This window comes from Danio rerio, chromosome 1 (genome assembly GCF_049306965.1).
Source record: "Danio rerio strain Tuebingen ecotype United States chromosome 1, GRCz12tu, whole genome shotgun sequence".
NCBI classification, from domain to species: domain Eukaryota; kingdom Metazoa; phylum Chordata; class Actinopteri; order Cypriniformes; family Danionidae; genus Danio; species Danio rerio.
Genome location: NC_133176.1, coordinates 29,226,289 through 29,243,512, shown reverse-complemented (window position 1 = coordinate 29,243,512; position 17,224 = coordinate 29,226,289). Strand labels below are relative to the sequence as shown.

Genomic DNA, 17,224 nt, shown 5'->3' with positions numbered 1-17,224 from the left:
AGTGTTGCGGAGGCTCTGTTTCGTATAATCTCCCGAGTGGGACTCCCTAAGGAGATTCTCACTGATCAAGGCACTGCGTTCATGTCACGCACATTGCGCGAACTTTACGGATTATTGGGCGTTAAATCTATTCGCACCAGCGTCTATCACCCACAAACAGATGGGCTGGTGGAAAGGTTTAATCTCACGCTTAAATCAATGATCCGTAAATTCGTTCACGAGGATGCGAAAAATTGGGATAAGTGGTTAGAGCCCTTATTATTCGCTGTGCGGGAGGTTCCCCAAGCCTCCACGGGGTTTTCCCCTTTTGAGCTTCTCTACGGCAGACAGCCCCGTGGGGTTTTAGATGTTGTTAGAGAGGCTTGGGAGGACGAACCTTCACAGAGTAAAAATGAAATTCAATATATCCTGGACCTACGAGCAAAACTCCACACCCTGGGGCGGCTCTCTACAGAGAATTTGCTTAAGGCCCAGGATGACCAACGCCGGCGTTATGATAAGGGCACTAAACTACGTAAATTTTCACAGGGAGATAAAGTCCTTGTACTACTACCCACTTCCAGCTCCAAATTACTCGCCAAGTGGCAAGGGCCATTTGTGGTCACACTGCGAGTCAGCGATCTCGATTATGAGGTAGTGCTTTTGGATAGGGCTGGTTCACGTCAAATTTATCACAATAATCTGCTAAAGCAGTGGAGGGAGCCGGAAGAGGTGATGCTGGCAACACTGGTTACAAATGAGAATGACCTGGGGCCAGAGAGCACTGGCCGACAGCGGCCGGGCGCTCTGGTCACAGGGGGCGATCATCTCACGGCTAGCCAGCTCATCGATATCCGGCACCTTCAACGTGAGTATTCTGACGTGTTCTCACCCCTGCCCGGTCGAACTAATTTGATTCAGCACCACATCGAGACCGAACCGGGCGTGGTTGTTAGGACCCGGCTGTATCGCCTGCCTGAACACAAGAAAAAAGTGATTCAGGAAGAATTAAGTAATATGTTGAAAATGGGTGTAGTAGAAGAATCCCACAGTGACTGGGCCAGCCCGATTGTGTTGGTACCCAAGACGGACGGCTCGGTCCGATTCTGTGTGGATTATAGAAGAGTCAATGCTGTGTCGAAATTCAACGCCTATCCAATGCCGCGTATTGACGAGTTGCTCGACCGGTTAGGTGCTGCTCGCTATTACTCGACATTGGATTTAACGAAGGGATATTGGCAGATCCCCTTATCTCCAATATCCCGCGAAAAAACAGCCTTCACTACGCCATTCGGATTACACCAATTTGTGACACTTGTGTTCGGGCTGTTCGGGGCACCGGCGACGTTTCAGCGCCTGATGGATAAAATACTCGGCCCTCACGCAGCATATGCCGCTGCTTATGTAGATGACATAATCATTTACAGTAATGACTGGCAGCGGCATATGCAACATCTGAGGGCCGTATTGTCAGCACTGAGACAGGCTGGGCTCACGGCCAACCCACGGAAGTGCGCAATTGGGCGAGTGGAGGTAAGGTATCTGGGCTTCAACTTAGGTCACGGGCAGGTGCAGCCCCAAATTGATAAGACTGCAGCTATTGCAACCTGTCCGAGACCTAAGACCAAAAAGGAGGTGAGACAGTTTTTGGGGCTGGCAGGATATTATAGGCGTTTTATTATAGGCTCCCCGGCCTGAGGTGGGCGGTGGGGGTATGTGGAGAGGTAAGCATGATCAAACACCCAATGAGGGGGGAGAGCATGCTCAGAGCCCAGCGGCTAATCAGCAGGCCAATCAGAAATAATAAATAACACCTGTTTATTCTAGTGATTGAGCCAGAGAGACACCCTTCTTAAGGAGAAGAGAAAGAGCAGCCGGGGAGAGGAGAGAGCACACACACACCTCAACTGCTACACGTGTTGTTCATTTAAAAAATAAAAGTATATTACTTACCTGATATCGCCGACCCTGTCTTCTTTTTCCCACACAACAACGAACAATATTACAGTACCCATTTAATGTTACAATTTTAAAAATGGTGAGTCAAGGGGATGGAGAGTAACAGTCAAGGGGATGGAGAGTAACATTAATTTTATGTAACACACATAAGCAAACACACAATATCAACAAGGGACAAAATACCACGAATAACTAAATGCAATGAAGTGAGTTTATTTACAAAGATAGTGATAATAATAAGTGCAAAAATATGTATATAGAAAGAACAATAAATATTTACAAGAATATATAAAAAAAATTACAGACAATGAATGGGAATCAAAGTTTTTGAACAAATAGATGGACAATAGAAATAAATAAAACTGTAAGAATGGGTTTTAACCCCAACGGTTCGAACTGCAGTTATGCTGAATGACTAAAAAATTATCAGCATGATGGTTAAAAACTGTACATTACTAGTCAAACCATTCTTCGCAATCTTATACCAAAAACCTAAATAAGGGCAGTATTAACCCTTGTATGGTGTTTGAGTCTCTGAGACCTGTTTTCAGTTTTTTTTTTAAAGAAAAATTAAACAATGAATTATTTTTTCAACCTGAAATTCTTTGGCTTATTTTCTGTGAAGAACGTACATTTTAAAAAAAAATTTAATGACCGCATAATTTACCTCCCCCCACACATTAACATTACATACAAGGTGTTCAGGTTCTCTAGACCCAGGTCTAATAAAAGTCTTGAAAGTGTAGGTCCAGTGTTTCTACACTCTGCCCTCCTCCTTTCTGGTGCTGCTGTTTTCTTCCCCTCCCACTCCCGCAAAAAGTTGCAACATTGTTGAAAATTTAACTATCAGCACTGTCTGCTCTTACATTCCTGCACATTTTACCCTCTCTCTTGCGGGAACCAAGCTTCATTTTCTCATACCCTGTCCCATCTGCGAGTTAGGGGCATAGAACCATAAATAAGACTTTCCCAGTGTGGTTCCTTATCACAACTGATCAAGATTACCAAAAGAATATCTGCTGCGAGGGCCTTGCAATTGATTGTGGAAGAAAGAGGAGCTTCCGATGATGATGTCCATGACCATGGTGGGAACAATACGAAAAAACAAATCTGTGGGTTTTATTTTTTTCATAACATTAATATAAAAATAAAAAAACGAGAAGTGCATTAATTCATCAATATGATCTAACAAAGGTAAAGGGGAAAAATTAACCATGTTTGCTGTGCATATGGCTTGTCATTTGGATTAAGTGAATATTTGTTGAGTAATTTAAGATAAAACAGTTAGATAGTGTTAATTTGGAAAGCCAAAACTCTAGCGGGTCCACCAGACCCATGAACACTGGCCTAGTAACCAAAATACGAACACCACACAAGGGTTAATAGCTTAAAATGTGGAAGAGTGTTGATATTATGTGATTGTATTGTATTGCAATATGGAGCAATTAAAGGTTGATGTTAAATCAAAAGTAATTCACAAATACTTGAAAATGAAATTATGTAATGACAATAACTATCTATGGTTACAACTCAATTAGTTACAAATAACTGTATAAAATGATGAAACATGAAATGAAAAAAATAAATGATATAAATTGTACCCAGCGTAAATGTAAAAATAAAAATGCCAGAGGTAGAAGGAGAGACTTGGAGGGGAGAGACAAAGAGAGCAAGTAGGCCTCAAAGAGGCCTCAAAGATAAACTGTAGAGCAGGAGAGAAGCAGACAAGGAAAAGAACAGAGCAGGAAAAGAGACAGAGCAGAGTTTACCACCTATTTTGTCTCTTTCTTGACCGTGTGACCAAAGCCCAAATACTGAAACATTCAAACTTACCAATCAACATGTGACCACATTGTAAAACCCCCAAGTCCACACACCAGGCCCTGATCTAATCAGTATCTACCTTTGGTTAAAAAAGACATGTTTTGCCATATAAACAAATGCATATGATAATTTAGACTCTTACAAAACAAAACAAACTATTCTACTGGCCCTTACTAAACCCCCCCCCCCCCCCCAAAAAAAAAAAAAATCAGTTATTGAAAAGAAATGTTTGCGTCTAACGCAGTACCTAACCTACTCTAATATACATGAGAAAAACAAGTGTGTATAACAACCTAGTGTGTATAACAAAAGTGATATTCAAAGCTACGTGTGCACACTGTATGTCGCGTGACATTCTTACCTGTCCAACTCTCCAACCTCAGATGTGCATAACTGATGGTACACAAATGGAGAAAAGACAAATAACAACAGACATGTACCAAATTGTATCACACTGAAAAAGGATGGCAAATTCACTGACACACATCCTTAAGGTCATTAAAATCAGTGACTCTTTAGCAGTATCTTCATCTCCCTCATGTGACACAGACATTCTGTCTTCAAGATCATACTCTGAAGTATCACATTCTTCATCCGTTGACCCCCAAGAGTCGACTTGGTATACAAGGTCTTATTGGCCACTATGTTTTGTTTTGCCCCGTTTTTCCTATGATGCTGAAATTAAGCTGGAACAAAGCAATTCAGAACACTCAAAAATGGCTTTCTACTAAATCCAGACCCAAAGCTGAAATCAGACATTGTGAACATAGTAAGAAATAGTAAAATACAAAGTGTACCTTTCTGATGCTGAATTCAGTGAAGTGGCTAAAGCCCTTATAAAAATTGACATCTTTGTCTTAAGGAACAGGGATCTTTAATTGGCTGTAGTGAAGTGACTGCGAATGCCATGAAGCACAAACCTATTGGTGTAAGCAATCCAGTATTTGGGGTCAAGAAGCCAAGCAAAGCTGAAGTTAACTTTTGTCCCTCATTTTTTCCTGGCGAAACTCCTGACAGCATAGAGCAAATAAGAGTCTCCCTTTTTTATGAGGTTAAGAAGAACAACGAGCAAACTTTGAAAAGATTAATGGACTTATTAAAGAATTTTCACTAATTGTTGACTTTATAAGTAGATGGCCAGCTTTGTTCCAAGAAAATTAGGTAATTCACCCTAAGGTCTCCGTGGGACTTTACATAACATTATATATACATTAAAATGCCAGTAAGTCAAATAAAGTAATTTTACAATGTAAGTAAATTAGAAAACATTTCGGCATACAATAAGGTTGTGGTGTTTTTATCTTCGTGTTTTAGGTTTGTCTTGAATTTGCACAGATAACAACTGTTGGCTTAATTTAAAAATTCTTCGCAAAGCTGGATTAACACATGAAAGGTGGAGCTCAGGGATAAAGAATAAGGAAACTGAGAATATAGTTTTTCTAGATAAATTAATGATTTGTTTCTCAATTATGACTTGTGTGACTTATTAGTTAGAATGTATAGAATGTGTTTCTTTATTTTCCTTAGTTTGCCTGCATTAATGTTAAGAGGGAGTGTGTCCTCAAAACCCCGCTAGAGTAGTTCTTGACAGAGTGACAGCACTAGAAGGGCTTGGTAATGTTACTAATAGTGTAGCATTGATGATTGGGCTTATATATGCCCTAAATCTAAGCTATGTGAATGAGCTTTGATACACCTTTGAACTTCTACAAAAAGTGTTAATTGAGCTTAATGGACACAAACTCTCCACCAAAATTCAAGCGCTCAAGGCCAAGCTTTTTACACCGTATTACTAAATGTTTTTGTGTCAAATAGTTAAAGCAAGTTCATGTTCACGCATTTTAATGCTTTTATTAATTAGGGACTTGGTTTTCTTTTTGTACATAAGGGCTTATGTAAAGTGGAATAGTTTTCTAAAAATTACATTTGTCCTAAACTCACCAATTAAATCAGAAGGTTAAGAAAAACCATCAGGGTTTTCAATGACATGGGTTGAACATGGGTTAAAGTTGATTTTTTATTTTTTTTGGTCAAACATGTCCTTTCAAACAATTAATTTTTAACTGATGGTTTTAATGGCTTCTGATAGTTCTTAAAGGAAAGACTTTTGAATAAAATGTATTTTAAAGAGCCCATATTATGGGTTTTTGAAAATTCCCCTCCATGTAGTGTGTAACACAGCTCTAAGTGAAGTGAAGTATCCAACTAAGGCTTAAATCTGTAAGAATACAGTGTTTAAAACGGTTGATTCATCTATAAAAGAGTCGACTCATAGTGCTTCAAACGAGTCGCCTTGATACCGATTCATTAGGTGTTTCGCCATGACGTACGAACGAAACCAAGTTATTCACGTGCACGCGCAAACCCGGGAGATTTCAAACCTGAGGCCCCGCCCTCTGACGCAGAAACCCAGACACACACACACACACACACCCATAAACACGCACACAAACATGCCGGTCGATTGAAGTCACACTGCAGATGGACATTATCGATTCTCTACCCAGAGATGAAACCTCAGCATTATAACCAAGCAGTTGGAAACTTCTGGAAACTACAGGCTACAAAGAATACTTCATCTGCGTTTGTTAAAGAAGGATCAGTAAAGAGTAACTTACTAATGGACGTCAGGATGAGTTTCTTCCTCCATTTCTCAAATGTAAGTACGTGCGATTAAAGTTGCCTCGTTGACTCTAGCTTGCAAATGTATTTAGTAGTGATTTGTTACTTGTAACCGCGTGTACTGTATCAGGTTAACTGGCTATATTCTCTTATCGCGTGCAAAGTCACGTTAAAAACGCGACGCGTGCTGTTTGTTTACGGAGCTCCGTGGTAGAGGTCTGCATTCCCGCGGCTATATTTAAAATAAATTTTAGAATCAATCGCGGGAGCGGTCGGTAACAGGTTTAATTTGGGACGGGAGCGGGCTTTCTAGCAATATCGTGGATATTGCTATGCGAATGAGACAGAGCTTTGCCTGCCTGTGTGTCTGCTTGGCGCTTGTGTGTATGTGTTAGTGCGCGCGTAAGAGAGAGAGAGAGAGCTCTGTCTGGCTGTCTCTGGACTGTTTAGCTGGGTGATTTTCGGTTATGTTCTCCCCTGCTCTTTAGCGGGATCGGGCGCGGCGGGCAGAAAACAGGGCGGTTCGGGCACCGGGACAAGAAATTCTAAATATAAGCGGGAGCGGTCGGGTTCAGGCTAAAACCTGGCGGGTGCGGGCGGAAGCGGGAGCGTTGTCGTCCAGAGGTGTGTGTGTGTTTGTGTGTGTGGCAGCTAAAATCCACGCCTACACTATGGAGCGCGTATGAACTGTGATTACTTTTATATTGCTGATTAGCTATTGGGCATTTCATTCTCTGACTGAAGGCAGTCGACCAATCGTGACAGACTGTCATCGGTCCAATCAGCGCAGATTAGCTTCGCGCTAAGGAGGGGTTTGGGAACAAATGAATCACTGGACGATTCATACAGGAGTCGCTGGGATAATTAGGTAAAAATAAATGCAGATTATAAGACCATGAAAGTGTTTTTTGACTTTGCATGCATATTAGACTGTTGTTGGAGACCCTTACAACCAAGATATGACCCTATTTCATGTATAATATGGGCTCTTTAAATAGTTTTCAAAGATGTTCCACATAACACACCTTTGTATTTGCTTTACCTTTACAAAAATTAGGCAGGCAAATTTTGGAATAAAAATATTGAAAGACAGCTTGATGGACACAAACATAACACTTTTTACTTTGGAATTACAAAGTCCAGAAATTTAATTTTTGTGAAATGCATTAAAAGCAGACATACTTTGTTAATTGTTTGAGTCATTTTTGGGTTACCCTCCATTTGTTGTACATTTAGGAATGTGAACCTGGTTTTCATTTTGCATTGTTAAATTAAATATTTTCATGCTGCACTGCTTTGAATGTTTTGAATTTAAGTAAAAAAATTATTTTAGGATCCGATCACAGCGGCCGTCCGAAACAAGCTTCATAGTCATTACTAACACCACAGTAAATGGTACCCGGTTCTCAACAATGTTAATCAAACATCTCACCCCCAACCCTAACCTCCCCGGTCTCCCGGATTTTCAGGGACAGATGTTGGCAGAATATTGCTCTATTCTTAACCATAAGTAAAACAGTGACACACATTTAATATAAATCCACACAATGGCAAAAGCTGAACTATTTTAAACTTGACTACTGCACGTGTGTAAGAACAGCTGATGGTGGCCATAGCAACGAAAAACGGCAGTGGAACGCGAGCTCAAAATGCATTTAAATCCATATACAAAGCAGCATGCATCGTGACCCCATATGAAATTATAAAGAATTACAAGCGATTACAAGTAACTAAACACAATTAAATACATAATTTGCAAGCTAGAGAAAGCAATGAGGCAACCATGGTAATGCACTTATTTACACTTGTGAAACAGAGGAAGAAACTGATCCATGATCCATTCATCCATGTACTGGCATTGTCCCTTACATCAATAGTCTTTTCTGATCCTTCCTTTAACAAACGGCCGACAAATGCAACCTTGTAAGTGTATAGATTCCAGAAGCACCCAAACAGCACATAGCTGGGCTATAAGGCTGAGGTATTTTTACAAAAATAAACCTCAACCACTGAGGTCAATAATATCGAGCAAAGCGTGACTTGATTCAACCGGCATCTGATACAGTGCTTGTCTTCCTTATTTTCTTTGCAACTGTGTTTGTGGGAGGAGCCCCAGGTTTAAATTTTCCCGGGTTTGCATTATCCTTTGCGATCTGTCGCTACAGATCCAATAATGCTTAAATGGTACTGCTAGCAGAGGCGAAGGAAAAAAAGCTGGAAATGGTCGAACCTAAAGCAGGTTTTAAATTGGATGTGTGAAAGCAAAAAGAAACGAGAAAAGAAAAAAGGTGATAGACAAAGAAAAAGCGGTATGCCGGTACTGCCAGACTGTGGTGAAATACAGGTCGGGGAATATGACTAACATGATGGAGATTCTTTGATTCAAGGGGACAGCAGAACACAGCAAACTTCTCAGATTTTTTTACGTGGTAATTTTTTTTGTTATAAAAGTTTAAAAATTTAAGTTAATTTGTATGCCATTGATACGTTTAGTGTTCAGATAAACTGTTTAATTAACGCATCTGACACTTTTTTTCGAGTCTCTTTGTTAGTTTTTTTTGTAAACAATTCAATAAATACTGTTACTGTGCCATTCATACTGAGGTATTACAGTACCATGAAATTTTGATTCCGTTACATCCCGAGTATTTTATATCAATTAGGTAAAAATATCAGTCTTAAAGTGTTTGAAGTGTTGTTGAAAGTGTCACCTGCTGTAAGATGTCACCTATTAAAAAGGATTTATTATATATTTGCTGCATCTGTGGTCATCGTTAAAGTATGGGAAAAATTGTGATTAAATCTTTTATTACATATAGTAATAACTTGACTAAGTAGAATTCATTAAAAGTTATTTAAACCTATAGGCCTAACATCAATGATTACGCTTAGGATGGCATGTTTTATTGTTACAGTAAAAAATATTATTTCATGTTAAAAATAAGTGTGTAAATCATGTTTAATCAATGCCATCTGTTCATGTAAAATGAACATAAATATTTCAAGCTGGTTAAACATCATTCAATGTTGTTAAGGTAATGTGATGTAATCATGTCAAACTACTGTTATAATTAAATCATGTTTAACCAAAGTTTTATTTTTTTAAATGTAAAGTATTTTATCATCAGACTGAAATAAATAAATAAACTTAGCGTTTTGCTTACCTCCCAAGGTAAAATAACTGTCATTGACGATAGGTATATGAGAGGCGGTTTCTTTGAAGTTTTTCAACATGAAAATGCAAATAAAGCAAACAAACTCTTTATGTTTCTCATGTAATTAGGACTCACTGAAAAAAACAGATAGGGCTGGCCTCCACAGCCACACTTAATCATTCTAACTAGGGTGTCTGCTTCATCGGGAATGTCAGAATTAACAGAAAAACCATGAGAAAGGCTTTAATCTGCCATAGCTAATTTTAAGCTAGGATTACCACTCAGGCAAAATAAAAAGTTTGATGTATTCAAATAATCACACAAAATGTTTTAGAGCTTGTTTTGAACTGGTTTTAAATAAAAGGACAAACAAAATATGTTTCTTTATTTAACCAGCTAAAAAAACATTGAAATCAAGATCTCATTAACAAGGTTACCTGGCCAAGAGGCACACTACTATAGTCATTCATTAATTTTCTTTTTGGCTTAGTCCCTTTTTTAATCCGGGGTCCCACAGAGGAATGAACCGCCAGCTTATCCAGCACATGTTTTACACAGCAGATGCCCTTCCAACAGTTCTGGGGAAGGCACACTACTTATGAAAAAAAATAATAATAATATAAAAATACAGTTTGATTATTTAACTATAGCACATTACAATATATTAAAAACACATGCATTGAGAAATGGACTGTAATTGTTATAAAGGATATAGCTAAATGATTTAATCAGGATGAGCTGAAACATTTTTAGTTTAGACTGAAGAGTATTTTAACCCCCAGGGGTCTAAGGGTGTTTTGGGGCCTTGGAGAAGTTTTGGCATGCACTGACATTTGTGTTGTTTTTAGTATCTTAAAAACATAATAATGGCTAAAGTGTGATAATACTGTAAACAGCACAAGCTGGGGTATAATAATACCTAAGCAGCATGTTTGTATGTGTTTGTTTTTTTGATAAAGAAACGTTGATGCATGGTTAATGAAAAAACTAAAAATGTAAAGTCGCTGAAACAAGGCCAAGAAAGTCTTGTACACAAGACTTTTGAGAACTGGATCTTAAGCCTAGTGTTTTCATTCAAAATAATGTGAGAGTCATCTTGTTTAATTGCTCACAGAAAACAATATATTGAATTAAAATTTCACTTTTTGAGTGTAAATGGACTATGCAAGAAGGCGTGAACTATCAGTACTAATGCGGTGATTCACACCTGAGAAGACAAAGACCTGCATAATGAGCTACGTAATGAGCCATTGTTGCCCCCTTGAACAATGAATAGGACAGTCTTTTAATTTTCTGTAGATTTATTGGCCCCTGTCTTTTTTTCTCTGTTTTTCTGTGACGATTCGGGACTGAACAACAACGATTCATTTACGGTTTACTTACAGACTGAATCACTTATCTGACTCTTCTTCTCTTATGAACACACAATGTCTCTTTTCTCACAGCGCCCTCAACGGTGCATGCATGCATCCCTGTATGCTGCTCTCTCCAACTTATTCAGATTTATATATAAACCACAAATAAAATAAAGGCATTAAAAATAAAATAAAACATTTATTATCCTTTTGAGGCCATTACATCCTCCCCCACTAAAAAATAGATATTAATTATAAACATATTCTTCTGTCTTTGGGGTAATGTTAAACACATCTTCCCATAATAGTACAATGTACATGTTTTCTCACAGCTTCACAATTTAACCAATATCTATGTTCTATGATGACATTACTACAATCATCTAAAAACTTTTTAGATAGAATGTATTTTGATTTGTCTTGTCTTTAGGTTCGCTGGTGGGCCCCCCAGAACATCCTGTAATGACAAACGGACATGTCCATACACACATCAACAATGTATGACTACATTTTTTTTCTGCCACTTAAGTGCACTAATCTTTTCATATTTTCTGCAATTTTTCAACTATAAATACAGCTACTGAGCATTACTAACGTACTATTTTATGACTCTAGGATTAGCTTTCTCTTCTATCTTTATGAATGAACAACAACTTAACTGATTACCAAAAACAGAACTTTTTTAAAAGGTAACTAATTTTATCTGAGTTAAGGATACAGGTTCAGGTGATCGGTGCTCTGTTGAAGTGCACAACCAGCTTCTGTTGAAGTGCACAACCAGCTTCTGCATCCAGGTTTGCACTAAGATTACTCAGCTTCGCTGGTCGGAGTGATGGTTCGCCCAAGGTGTCATATGTGTTAATGTTCCTTGGATACCTGGTTCTTGCAGAAGTTCTCTGCTGTTCCACAGCTGGTTCACCATCTTCCTGCTCATTACCTCCAACAGATTCCTCTTCTCATGCTCTCTCAAGATTTTCAGACTCTTCCACATCAGACTCATCAAGATGCCTCTCCAAAGCAGGTATATTTGTTGGTTCACTCATGTCTCTATTAGCGTCTACTTCCTTTACAGGACTTTGGTTTCTCTCTCATTCTAGGATGGAATTCTACTGCTTATGGATCGAGGTAAGTGCATGTTCTCTGATTTAGAGTCCATAAGTCATACTCCTCACCACTTGAGCTGCTGGTGTCCTCCTGGTTAGCATTTTGTTGTAGCTGTGCTTTCCGTTTTGACCTATTTCTCTGAGGTCCTTTTCTGTCCATCAGGTCGCTAGCTACTCTGTGTTTATTAATCAGGTAAGGGCAGGGGAGAAGAAGGTTCCTGTGCAACACTCTTTCCTTTCCAATTCTATCCAGATGCTCTACTACATACACAGGGCCATCCACTCCTTTCTTTTCCTTCACCACATACGCTTGCTTTTCCCAGTAAGCTCGCAGTTTTCCTGGGCCACCTCTTTTTGACAGGTTCCTGACTAGAACGTGATCACCAGGCTCCAACACAGAAACAGAACATAGAACACAGAAGCTTTTTTCATGTTCCTCATTGCAATTTCATATGCTTCATGCATAGAAATTCTCCATCTTTCAGCATAGTCAGCGTGAGTCTGAGCAGTCTTGCTTTGCTTTGTGGGGAAAATCAGATAAATTGGGAGAACTGGTTCTCGACTGAAAAGAAGAACAAATGGGGAAAATCCGGTTGACTCATGCACAGAACAATTGTAAGCATGGACAACTTTGTTGAGATGTTCTGCCCAATTCGACTTCTCTTTCTCAGCTAGTGTTCTTAACATCCCCAACAATGTCCTGTTGAACCCTTCTGCTGGGTTTGCTTGAGTTTGGTAGGGAGTTGTTCGTGAATGTCTGATCCCACAGTAACTCTGCAGTTTTTCAAACAAACTGTTCTCAAACTCCCTCCCCTGGTCATAGTGGATTTTTGCCGGAAAACCAAAACTTACTACAAAGTCATCAAAGATTTTGCGGGCTGTTGTTTACCGGATTTGTTTTTGGTGGCATATGCCTGGGCAAACTGAAAAGTGGTCTATGACACCAAGGATATTGTAACAGAAATTAGCTCATTTTATGAATATTAATAATCAACAATAACGGTTTATTCTTAATTATTAATATTCCGGCTTAAGCTTCAGTCAATTTGATCAAACAAACACATGACTGTATATAATCTTGCTCGCGCGACCAAGCGGATTCCCAGATTATGATTATTAATTATCAACAATAATGAATTATTATTAATCATTAATATTCCGGATCAATTTATTGTTAACTTGACCAAACAAACACAAGCAGAGCCGCCGCTCTTCCGAGCGGACACGGTAATGACCTATTCATTTAGAAAAAGGGAATTTAATTGCTACTTCTTGTGAAGTAGATTAATCATTCAAAAGTTTTAAACAACTTATAATAGCTAGGCAGGGGGAATCTGTATTTCAGTGACATTTTCTCGTGAGGCAAACAATACAATTCATTTGATTATAACGCACAAACATACATTAAACACAGAACAAAGGTAAACCACGTGGAGATATCGGGTCTATACGGGACTATAAAACATGTACAAACAGAAAGAGATAGCAAAGCGCGGAAATATAGATTTCAGGTAAAAGAGTGACAAAACTTTCAGTTCCACACCCACCATTAAGGACCACCAAGATTATAAAAAACACCTTTTTGATAAAAGGGGCACAGCTTAATCGCATAACTAAAAGTACCTGGACTTAATGTCTGGGATCTCTCTCTTTATGCTTCCGTCTTGATGAAATTCCTTTGATATCCTTCCTGATGCCTTGAGTTTGTGATCCAGTTCAGAGGAACGCGATCACAAACTTTAAACTGAGTTTACTTTGCCGGAAAATAAAGAAAGCGTGTCGGGAAAAAGTCCATGCGGCTTAGAAGACCCGCGTGGCCCGAAGGACCACGTTTGATGGGTTCTTTGTTCTGACATTCTCTGGGGGATGTTTGGGGAGAAGTCTGGTTATACCTGCGGGTCACATGACATCCCGTTCAGCATTCTGACCAATGATTTCAGTACAAAAGTTTGCGCGCGAACCTTCCTTTGTCTCGAGGCTGCTCGTATGCAAATTTGAGTGTCCCCCCAAAGCATGCGGACAGGCATTAAATGCAGGGGATTAAAGAATAAAGCAATGCGAGTTATGGTCTTGCTCTATGCATCATGTGTTGTAAAATGTCAGCAGAAACCCATCGGTACCAAACATGGGGGGTTTAAAAGTACATCAACATGATTTTTCACATCCTCATATTATTTATGCTTTAAAAAGGCCTAAAAGGAACAGGCATACAGGTTATAAGAAAGGTTACACAGGTAAGAAAGGTCAGAAATGAGATACAAAGTTTACAAAACAAACACCTTAGTTTTGTGCTGGTTCAGGATTTGATGAGTTCATTTTCTTTCTGTCGGGACAGCCTTGTGGGTGTGTGTGTGTGTGTGTATTTGGGCAGGAATGTCTTTGAAGTTCCCTGCTTATCTCTCCAGCCCCCCTGGTCAACTTAAGCGGTCACGAAAATCCAGACTTCTTGGAGCCAGGAGTCGTAAAACCCATGCGAAATACTCAAATAAAATAGTAAATATCAAATACTAAAATCAATAAGTAATTTTATCTTTGGACTGTACGCTACAAATATCCCCCCTTTCGCAACGAAGGAAGTTCGAAGAAAACCTCGTTGGTTGAGATCTAACTTGACGTAGAGGATGGGTTGGAGGTGAGTTTCCTTCGACCTCCGTTGCTGAGTCGACGAGTCGTGGCTTAGACTCAAGCAGTGTTGACCTGGTTTCTTCATGCTCTTTCCCCCCTTCCTGGTTTCACGCAGGAAAGCTTTGAGGGGGAGGTCAGGGGTGCACTTGTCCACTGGTGCTTGCATCTTATTGAATGGCGAAGCCCTTGTTAATATGTGCTTCCCGGCTGTCGGGAGGCACGGAGTGGTAGTTGTCCCACAGTTTTCCAGAGATGAGTGATAGAGGAGTATAGTTGTGAGGTTGCAGTGGTCTTCTGGTGAGACTGAGGTACAGGATCGTGGCTGTATCCTGTGTAGAAAAGGAAGAGAGAGAGGGAACAGGGGAGAGAGTAGGTGGTGTCTGTGATGACTGTGCTTGGCTGGGCATTCCACTGTGACACCGGTTGCAGGGTCTCTACCCCCTTTCCTGGCTTGTGGCCAAGTGTTTGTTACTCTGGTTGTGATACGTAGGTTTGAGGGATGGCTGCTATGCAGCTGAGCGTATACAACCAGGAGTCTTTGCTCTTCCTGTGTGATGTTGGTAGTGCAGGGGGGGTGCCTCTGTCCAAGTTGTTTACATCATCAGAACATATGCCAGGGTCTGGGCTGTGTCGTCGGTGCTGAGAGACACTCTACCCATTTGGTGTACTGGTATATGAGTTCAAGGGGAAGAGAAAGCGAAGGAGAGTAAAACACACACTAAAAATAAAAATTGTTGCTCCTTGTGTGTCGTCGGTGCTGAGAGACACTCTACCCATTTGGTGTACTGGCATATGAGTTCAAGGGGAAGAGAAAGCGAAGGAGAGTAAAACACACACTAAAAATAAAAATTGTTGCTCCTTGTGAGCCCATGGAAGTGTCCCGCCCGATCCATCTGGGTATCTGATCATGAGAGGATGGTTTCTCTGTGTTACTGGTAAGACAGACGTGAGTGGGGCGAGCTGGAATGGAACAGTGTAGTCTGTGTTTTTTAAGCTCCCCTCTGGTGTCGTTGCATGTAGGGTGAGGCCACTAATTGGCCCAAGAGTTCAAAGTCATGGAACTCGTAGCTGACCAATCGTCCCAGTAGGTAGTCTTTGGGGATTTTTATGTCAGTTGCCATGCAGCTATTACACAAGACATATACTGTTCATGAGGACAGTTCAATTTAGGGTATGGCTTCCAGGTTGAGGCCCAGTTTTATGCCTTCTGTTGTTGGTTGGAAGAAAAACCCTATGTGTGGTTTAGAGTTCGGCCTTTCGTATAGAGAGCCATATAGAGCACCTGTTTGTATAGGCTGGTACCACAGAGTCTTGTTCGATGATGACAGAGCAGGCCTCTGGCATGGTCTGGCCTGAGTGGGGCTTCTTGAGGGTGACAGCCATCGTTGTTGGCTGTGAGAAGTGTGGGTGCCTATAACCGGTCGTTAAAGGTGTCTATATATATGCCTGAAGATGTATCAGCCTATTAGCTCTGATGTGAACATCATGCGGCGGGGCCGTGAGAGTTAGGATGGGATGGGTCAACCATCCGCCGTTCCAATTCAAGTTCAATGTGCAAATGCTGTTGGCAGTTGTCATGTGTGAGAGTTCAGCATTTGGACAGTAGTGTGTATGCTTGTTAGTTGAACACAGGTCTGGGGGTGTGTTCAGGCGGAGTGTCGCAACGTGCAAGGCTGATGGCTGCTGGGTTGTCTGCTCACAGTGCAAGTACAGAGTCATTCACAGTCTGGTTATTTAACATTAAGCCCTTTGAGGCCTGGGGCAGCAAGCGTTGGGATTGCTAGCTGGTTTGAATGCTGCAGAGTAGCGACCTTGACCCCGTCTATGTTGTTGAGTTTGGGTTCTCTCGGGTTCCAGCAGTTTCCCGTGACCTTGGTGACCTGACAGTCTGTTGGGGTTGACCTGATGGCTGTGAGAGAGTTCTCGCACTTGGGCCCAGATTTTAAAGGGGTTCAAAGTTTGAAAGAGGTTCAAACATATCCAGCGGATCTTTACCATTCAGCAGCAGGTATGTGCCCATTGGCGAATGGTACACAGGGTGCACTGCAGTCATGGGGACAGTCGTTACTTGAATGGGAGCGATGTATGCGAGTTGAACCTCAGTTTGGCTGTATGATCTACGCCATCAGCCTGCCTTGGCATTTAAGTGTTCGTTTTAGTCTCTGAGCTCTTGCTTTGAGTTACTCAAAAAGGAAAGATGACATTAATGTGAGGTCTGCTCCCATGCTGACGCGCGTTTTTTATCTTTCTTTCATCTCCAGGGTTACAGCCAAGTAGCGCGTCATTGCCACGCCATTTCGGTCAGGTTCCCCAAGAGTTGGAGTGTAGGGGCCTGAGCAGTTGTTTGTACGCAGGTGTGGCTGGTTGGTGGGCGGTGGCTCAGGAGGTAAACAGACAACCAGACCAGTGTTTTCTGGTACCTGAGGTTGCAAGCATGGTGGCACTGGCTGCTTCTTGGGGGAAGCGTGATGCTGCAGTTAGATACACAGTCTTTAGCTTGTGTTGGACTCGCAGTACTCTGCGGGGATGAAGCAGAAAACAGGTGTTCAGGGGGGTAAATGGTTTTGGACCCCCCCCTCTAGTCATAAGGAGTCTGGCTTGA

General features: G+C 40.7%; 1 long non-coding RNA gene across 1 annotated transcript; it reads right to left on the bottom strand.

Annotated features, from left to right (window-relative positions):
* Positions 1-9,476: 9,476 nt before the first annotated feature.
* Positions 9,477-13,858, bottom strand: LOC141375520 (uncharacterized). The gene is made up of 2 exons (XR_012383652.1): positions 13,621-13,858; positions 9,477-12,559 (listed from the first exon to the last, which is right to left on the bottom strand). It is a non-coding gene; the product is annotated as an uncharacterized lncRNA (long non-coding RNA).
* Positions 13,859-17,224: the final 3,366 nt, after the last annotated feature.